Raw genomic sequence first — 9,016 nt, forward strand, 5'->3', positions numbered from 1 at the left:
CATAAACCTTCTCTGAGGTCTACCTCTTCTCCTTCTACCCAGCAGCTCCATCTCCAACATTCTTTGACCAATATATCCACTATTCCTCCTCAACACATGTCCAACCCATCTCAACCTGGCCTCTCTGGCTTTATCTCCAAACTGCTCCACCTTCACTGTCCCTCTGATCTGCTCATTTCTAATCTTGTCCATCCTTGTCACTCCCAACGAAAATCTCAGCATCTTCATCTCCGCCACCTCCAGCTCAGCCTCCTGTCTTTTAGACAGAGCCAAAATCTCCAAACCATACATCATAGCAGGGCGCACTACTGTCTTGTAAACCTTCCCTTTCACTCTTGCTGCTATCCTTCTGTCACACATCAGCCCTGACACCCGTCTCCACCCACTCCATCCTGCCTGCACCCTCTTCTTCACCTCTTTTCTACAATGTCCATTGCTCTGGATGGTTGACCCAAGATATTTGAAGTCATCCACCTTTACGACCTCTACTCCTTGCATCTTCACCTTTCCACCTGCCTCCCTCTCATTCACACACATGTATTCCGTCTTGTCTCTACTGACCTTCATTCCTCTCCTCTCCAGTGCAAACCTCCACCTCTCCAGATTCTCTTCCACCTGCTCTCTACTCTCACCACAGATTACAATGTCATCTGCAAATATCATGGTCCATGGAGCCTCCTGCCTGACCTCATCTGTCAACCTTTCCATCACCATTGCAAACAAGAAGGGGCTCAAAGCTGATCCCTGATGTAACCCTACCTTCACCTTGAAACCATTTGTCACTCCAACTGCACACCTCACCACTGTCTCACTATCCTCATACATGTCCTGCACCACCCTAACATACTTTTCAGCTACACCTGACTTCCTCATACAATACCACAGTTCCTCTCTTGGCACCCTATCATATGCCTTCTCTAGATCCACAAAGACACAATGTAGCTCCTTCTGACCTTCTCAACACTCTCAACGCAAAAATTGCATCTGTGGTACTCTTTCTGGGCATGAAACCAAACTGCTGCTCACTGATCTGAACCTCTCGCCTTAGCCTTGCTTCAACAACTCTTTCCCATACCTTCATGGTGTGGCTCATCAACTTTATACCTCTGTAGTTACTGCAGCTCTGCACATCACCCTTGTTCTTAAAAATGGGGACCAGTACACTGCTTCTCCACTCATCAGGCATCCTCTCACTCTCCAGGATTTTGTTAAACAACCCGGTTAAAAAGTCCACTGCCTTCTCTCCTAAACATCTCCATACCTCCACAGGTATGTCATCTGGACCAACCTCCTTTCCATTCTTCATCCTTTTTAAAGCTGCCCTCACTTCCACCATACTAATTCCCTGCACTTCCTGATCCACTATATCTCCCCCATTGTCCTCCTCTCTCTCTCTCATTTTCCTCATTCATTAGTTCTTCAAAGTACTCCTTCCATCTACTCAACTCTCTCTGTTCACTCACTAGTATGTTTCCCTCTCAATCCTTTATCAGCCTAACCTGCTGTACATCCTTTCCAGCTCTATCTCTCTGTTTAACCAAACGATACAAGTCCTTTACTCCTTCTTTACTGTCCAGCCTCTCATACAGCTCATCATAGGCCTGAGCCTTTGCCTTTGCCACCATTCTTTTCGCTATGCGACTAGCCTCATAGTACTCCTGCCTACTTCCTTCATCTCTCTGGTTATCCCACTTTTTCTTAGCTGCCTTCTTCTTCTGAATACTCTCCTGGACTTCCTCATTCCACCACCAACTTTCCTTGTCTTCTTTCCTCTGACCAGATGAAACACCCAACACATTTTTGCCAGTTTCTCTCACCACCTTAGCTGTAGTTTCCCAGTCCTCAGGTAGCTCCTCACTGCCCCCAAGGGCCTGTTGCAATTTTTCCCTGAACTGCCTGCAACCATCCTCGTCCTTCAGCTTCCACCATCTAATCTTTGGCTCGATCTTCACTCTCTTCCTCTTCTTCTAGCTAACTTTCCTGTTCCACCTTAAATAGTCAAGCAGTGTTGATGCCTGGAGTGCCAGAATGTTACTGCAGCTCCATGTAAGGTGGAACGGGAAAATTTGAACAAGAAGCTCGTGAATCACTGACTTCAGCTTCGTATCACCAAATATTTAGCGGTGAGGGACAATAAATAATGGTCTTATATCCCCTCTTTGAAACCATACATTTAGTTACATTCCATAAATGTAACTAAAGCCCAGCAGCGAGGTCGCTGAACTTTTCCCTTCTCTGCTATCACTGAAGACCAGCCGGCTCGCCTACAGAGCACCGCTAGTAGCTGTTCATGAAGCAATGTTTTTTTTTTGTTGTTGTTGTTGTTATTTGAGGATTGTCCCATTTCGTAGGGCAAGATTTTAACCACTACCCCTTCTAACTCAGTTCCAAGGGCTTAGGGTAACACTCAAAACAAGGGGTAGGTGTTTCAGTTTTTCAGAGAAATCTTGAGGGATGTTATTCCACACCTCCAGAGTTCATTCTTAGAAGTTGATTATGTTTTCTGCTTTTCAGAATCCAAGTAATCCCAAATGATGTTCAGTGATGATGAGGTCTGGGCAATGGCGTGGTCAATCTATTGTTATTAGAACATCTGAAACTTCTTTGTTTGATATGCAAATTTAAGTTTTTCTTCTCAATAAGAGCTTCGTGGCAGCTATACATCCTTTCAGACTCATAGTGTTGAGTTGTTTTCTCACAGTGGAAGGATGGAGAGAAACACCTGTGGATCTGAAGCAAGAGTGGAGCTTGATTTTCTCCTCTCTCTCAAAGATGAAAGCTTTAAATGCCGTTTATCTGATGGTTTCATGGTCTGCCACCTCTTGGACACTTCTTTGGGGTCCCATTTTAGCTTTATCTTTGAATCATGTTTTGAGCTCCCGTTTTGGAAACTCCTGTTTTTTCACTTATTTGCATTTGACTATAATGCAAGTGGACTATTTAATATCTAATCTCATCAGAAATATCTCCTGAAAATGGAATAACTTGTACTTAATGGATGTTTTGATTGGATGATTAATGGATGATTGAAACAACGTCACATTTCTCCTCATCTGGGAGGAAAGGGCTGTTCATCAGTAAATGGTATTTTACGTAATAAAGAATGATTACTTTTATCCAACATTACATTTTGCATGTGGACTTCCACAAGTATTTGCCAGCTGTTTTCAGACATTGAACACTGTGTTAATACAAGAATACATTGCTAACAGTAGTACATGCCATCATCCATTAGTTAAAGCTACCATGAAGACCACATACTAAAGTGCGACCAGCAAATCATCAATAGTACAAATATAATCCAACTTGAATGACTAACACTGATCAGCTTGTACTGCTGTCAGGTTTCAGGTGAATTTCAGTGTCTTATTGCTGAGATTAAGGGGATAAAATGAAAGTTTCTCACTCAGTTCTTCTCTTAGCTCAGCATTTGTTCTCTTTCTTTAGGTGGAGAGGAACAGACTTTGTGGTTTTCACCAGTGCTGCAGAGCTTAAACATTTGTTCCTGTTCTGAAAGAAAGGAATAAATGCTGAGATAAGGGAAGAATTGAATATGAAAACTATATGTTTTATTCACTGGAGGTATTCTGGGAGACGCACTTACAGTAGTTGTGTGCTCAGCGGATTTTACAGTTTCGGCGATGATCTCCGTGCTTTTGCTGAGTACAACAGCGCTCCTTTTACGCTTGAACCCACAACCTCCTGCTGTTGTCAGTGTAGCCTGATCCTCTTATCTGTTCAGCCCCTTCAATCCCCAACAAACTCTACCACCCCTATTGCCGCCCCCAAAACCTGCCCAAAGGACATTCAGCAAAACATGAAACTGAAGTGCACCATTCAGTTTTTGTCAAGACCCCTAAATTTAGAATGCATGGTTGATTTAAAATGATATAGGCCTGTGCGTCAAAAGTTGTGGGGTTTTTAATCAAACTAACAGTGAGTTGATAACAGAGAGGCAAATTAATTACTATTACCTCCTATATTTATGAAATTGTGTGTTTTGATTTTCAGAAAGTTGGCAGACAGATGTCGTGACAGATTTCCCTCACATTCCTCGTAAAACAAACATAAAAAAATACACACAGCAAGGCAAAAGTCTAGCCAGACTAAACCTGTAGCCTTTCTAAATAAAGTGTACTCTACAGTCATGTGAAGACATAAGGACACCCATGAAACATTTACACTTTTAAAACACATTTGAAGATACAAATGTCAAGTAATTTCATTTAAACAATGTTGATAGATAAAGATGGTATCATTTAACAAGAGGCCATTTTTTTCATCCCTTATGCATTTAAAATTATTATTATTTTTTTTTTATTAGGAAAAAGTAAATACACCCTTACACATATCACTACTTCAAACATGTCAAACTGAAATCAGGTCCACCTGGTCTGGTTGGCTCTTTGTTATTGAAGTATGTGGTACCATTATGTATAAATGAAAAGAGCTTTTTGAGGCCTTCAAAAAGAAAGTTGTAGATGCCTATGAATCTGGTACATGTCATATGACACTAAATGTATGCATAGAAATGCTATTTTTCCTGAAAAGTGTTTCCAGTGATCCAAACTTTTGCAATATTTCGGGTGGCAAAAAACTTTATCTGCTAACGTTCCAGTTCCACCTGGAAACCTTAAGGTTTGAGGAGTTAGCAAGTTAGCAATTCCCTGTCGAGCAAATGACACATACTACAGGCTATAAAATCACCACAGGGGTTACTGTACAACATTATGTGTTACAAACTGTAACTTGCACTACTCTCCGTTCAAAATAAATGAAAAGAAACCTAACTTTATGGGTTTTTTGTTGTTTTTTCTATTGTACAAAACTGATACTAAATCCTGCCTTCCACCCAATGACTGCTGGAATAGGCTCCAGCACCCCCCTGCACCCCTGAGGGAGAAGCGGCTTGGAAAATGAATGAATGAATGTTACCCCCCTACTATGGGGGTATTTGAAACAGGCTACACATGTAATAAACCTGTCAAAAATGGAAGAATTCTACACAAGGAACTGGTAGACAGTTATAGGAAATGCTTACATAAACTGCTGAACATTGATGAGCTATTACAACACAGTCCATGTTGGTAGCTTAGCATTTTATACTGCAAGTGCAAGATTATGCAGAGAATCTGAGCTGCAGTTTCTCATTCAAATTTTTTGCAGACATTCTTTAAAGTCTGTCCTCGCAGCAAGAACACGTTTGTGGGCAGAGCAAATGTTAGCAATTGAAGGGTCATGTCCTTACCTTTCAGTCAATAAAGTAGTTAATAGTTCAGAAGCAGAAGAAAATTAGTATGTTTTTGATGTATTTATCACTCAGTGACAACAAAACACAATGTCAGAAATTTTAAGAAGTGAGAAATGCAAAAGGTAAATAGGATCAAATTTAGACAATTACATTTAAATGATATTACAAAATAACACATTTGTATCAGCTAGGCTTCAAAGGGTTAAAAGGGTCAAGAGGCATAGTAGAATATAACATGCATATACTATTACATGATTTGTTGCATGATTGGTTTACATGATTTGCATATCATTGCATTCTATTTATTTTTATGTTCCGCACAGCATCTCAACTTTTTTGGTGAGGTCTTGGAAAGTGACTTTAAGTCGGCTCCGAAAAGATTCTGGCAAACCGTCAGGCGACTCAGAAGGGGAAAGCAGTGTGCCAATAGCACTGTATATAGTGGAGATGATGTGCTGTTGACTTCGACTGAAGACGTCATTGGGTGGTGGAAGGAATACTTTGAGGACCTTCTCAATCCCACCAACACGTTCTCCAGTGAGGAGGCAGAGTCTGGAGAAACGGGAATAGGCTTGTCCATTACTGAGGCCGAAGTCGCTAAGGTAGTTAAAAAGCTCCTTGGCGGCAGGGCTCCAGGGGTGGATGAGATCCGTCCCGAGTTCCTCAAGGCTCTGGATGTTGTGGGCCTGTCTTGGTTGACACGCCTTTTCAACATTGTGGTGCCACTGGATTGGCAGACTGGGGTGGTGGTGCCTCTTTTTAAAAAGGGGGACCGGAGGGTGTGTTCCAACTACAGGGGAATCACACTCCTCAGCCTCCCTTTCTATGCAGGGGTACTGGAGAAGAGAGTCTGGCTTATAGTCGAACCTCGGATTCAGGAGGAGCAGTGCGGGTTCTGCCCTGGTCGTGGAACACTGGGGTCATGGGAGTTTGCCCAACCAGTCCACATGTGCTTTGTGGATTTGGAGAAGGCATTCGACTGTGTTCCCTGGGGTATTCTGTGGGAGGTGCTTCGGGAGTACGGGGTACATGGCTCTTTGCTACAAGCCATTCAGGCCCTGTACAAACAAAGCAGGAGGACTAGGCGCAGTCAGGGGATGGAGGGTGTCCGGTTTGGCGACCTCAAGGTCACATCGCTGCTGTTTGCAGATGATGTGGTCCTATTGGGGACATCAGGCCGCAAACTTCAGCTTTCTCTGGATCGGTTGCAGCCGAGTGTGAAGCAGCCGGGATGAGGATCAGTACCTCCAAATCCGAGGCCATGGTTCTCAGGCGGGAAAGGGTGGAGAGCCCTCTCTGAGTCGGGGATGAGCTCTTGCCTCAAGTGGAGGAGTTCAAGTATCTCGGGGTCTTGTTCACGAGTGATGGTACAAGGGAGCGGGAGATTGACAGGCGGATTGGTGCTGGGTCAGCAGTGATGCGGGCTCTTTACCGGTCTGTTGTGGTAAAGAAAGAGCTGAGCCATAAGGCAAGGCTCTCGATTTACTGGTTGATCTACGTTCCCACCCTCACCTTTGGTCATGAGTTTTGGGTAATGACCGAAAGAACGAGATCGCGAATACAACCGGCCGAAATGAGTTTCCTCCGCAGGGTGTCTGGACTCTCCCTTAGAGATAGGGTGAGAAGTTCAGTCATCCGGGAGGGACCATTGCCTCATTGCTTAGGATGCTGCCCCAGCGACCCGAACCCTGGAGAAGCGGAAGATGATGGATGGATGGATGGATGGAATTAGTTTTCATGTTAAAGCAAAATGACAGTAATAACTTTAGACTTCTTAATGCTGTGACATGCATTCGGATCCTTCCATGCAGGATATGGACTCCATCTCCCAGAATCCTCTGGAGTCTCACGTGACTTCCTACTCTCCACCTCACTCCTATCAGACATCTCAGTCTCCTGTTTATTAATGCTACACACCTGCGTTGAAGTCATGGGACTCTTAGGTTAGACTATTTAAGCCTGAGCTTTAGCCAGTAACAGTGCGAAGTATTGTTTCTCTCAACCTTACTGAGCGTTTCCTACTGTGTTGCTTGTTTTCATGTGCTTCAACCTTCGTATCTGCTTGCTGACTTTTTGACTTTTGCCTTGCCCTTTTTGGTACCTCGGTCTGTATTTTTTGGATCTGTGTTTTTTGACCGCGGCCTGGACTGTGACTACGTTTCTGTTTTGCCCTTTTGACGATTGGTGTTTTGCCTTTCATTAAATCACATTTATTTTTTATCCACGTTCGTCTGCGATTCTGTCATCATCACATGCTGGCAGACCCAGATGAACGTTAACCTAGACTTTTCAGTGAACATTCACAATTGCCACTGCAATTTATTCCAAGACTAGACTTAGCCAATATCCAGGAAACTGGCCCTTAGTATTAATGCTGATCATGGATTGAAGTTCAGTCTCCAGCTATCTGCTTGGCCCGGTCACTGCATTCTTGTCTGCCACCTGCCTTTTCCATTCATGCTGGAGCCCAACCTGTTTATGAAATATGGATAGTTGTGATGTGCTATTCTTTTTGAGCATCGGCACACTGTCAGGGAGAAATCGGAGTGGAGGAGGGCAGGCCGTTCACAAGGCTGTATCCATCATTCAGCAGTCTTCGGCCCCTTCCGGCCCCCTCCTCCTCCTCCACTTCAAAGCAGCGCCGGTGCACATGAAAGATGGCCGGCCCGAGCTACTCTGCGCCGCTGCAATATTTACCAGAACGCTGCTGGTCAGATGCGTGAGCTGATGTCGGAAAAATCAACACGCAGCCCAGAGCAAAGTAAGACTCTCTCACTGATTGAACTGCTGAGTCTCTCTGGATGTTACAAATGAAGTGTAGTAATGGAATTTTTTTATTCCCTTTTCTTTAATTTACACCCTGTGGATTATGTATATCTAGAGGTTTTTTGACGAAGTTCTCTAGCTATTCTGATCTTATTAACCCCTTAAACTCTTCTAGCCACCCACTCTCATAGCTATATATCCACTCTTCAAGAAAGCTGCCTTTCAGTGGATTGTTGTTTTGTAAATGAGAGATTTTTAAGTTTAACTCCACATAATGTCCTATTCTAAAAACAACAGAAATTTTCCATGCATACAAGCCAAGAACCATTAAGGACTTCATAATATTTACTATATAATGATCCTTAAGTCCTCTCTGTGTGGAGTTTGCATGTTCTCCCCTTGTCTGCGTGGGTTTCCTCCGGGTTCTCCGGTTTCCTCCCACAGTCCAAAGACATGCAGTCAGGCCAATTGGACGTGCTAAATTGCCCCTAGGTGTGAGTGTGTGAGTGACTGTCTGTGTCTGTCTGTCTGCCCTGTGATGGACTGGCGACCTGTCCAGGGTGTATCGTGCCTTCCGCCCGAAGACTGCTGGGATAGGCTCCAGCACCCCCCCGCGACCCTGACGGAGAAGTGGCTTAGAAAATGGATGGATGGATGGATGGATGGATGATCCTTAAGATTAATAACTGAGTAAAAGGCTTGTGAATTGTGATTTAATATACTTAAAATATAATTAAATATACTTAAAAAAGTAAATGCACAGTGATATACTGGCTGAGAGTTGTCAGGTAGTTACTATACCTAATATTTACAGCTGTCTTGCTGTAATGTTTGTTTATAGTAGCGCCTTTGTGGTTTTAAAGTGTAGTACAAAACTGTATTTTTACGAAACATAAAACGTATTGGTGGCCAGGCAGCCTGCGTAACCCGGTCGGGCTCAGCCCGAAGAGGCAAAGTGGGGAGACCATGTGGGCCCACCACCCACAAGGTCCAGCATGG

Source organism: Pygocentrus nattereri, chromosome 16, assembly GCF_015220715.1.
Source record: "Pygocentrus nattereri isolate fPygNat1 chromosome 16, fPygNat1.pri, whole genome shotgun sequence".
In the NCBI taxonomy this organism is placed as follows: domain Eukaryota; kingdom Metazoa; phylum Chordata; class Actinopteri; order Characiformes; family Serrasalmidae; genus Pygocentrus; species Pygocentrus nattereri.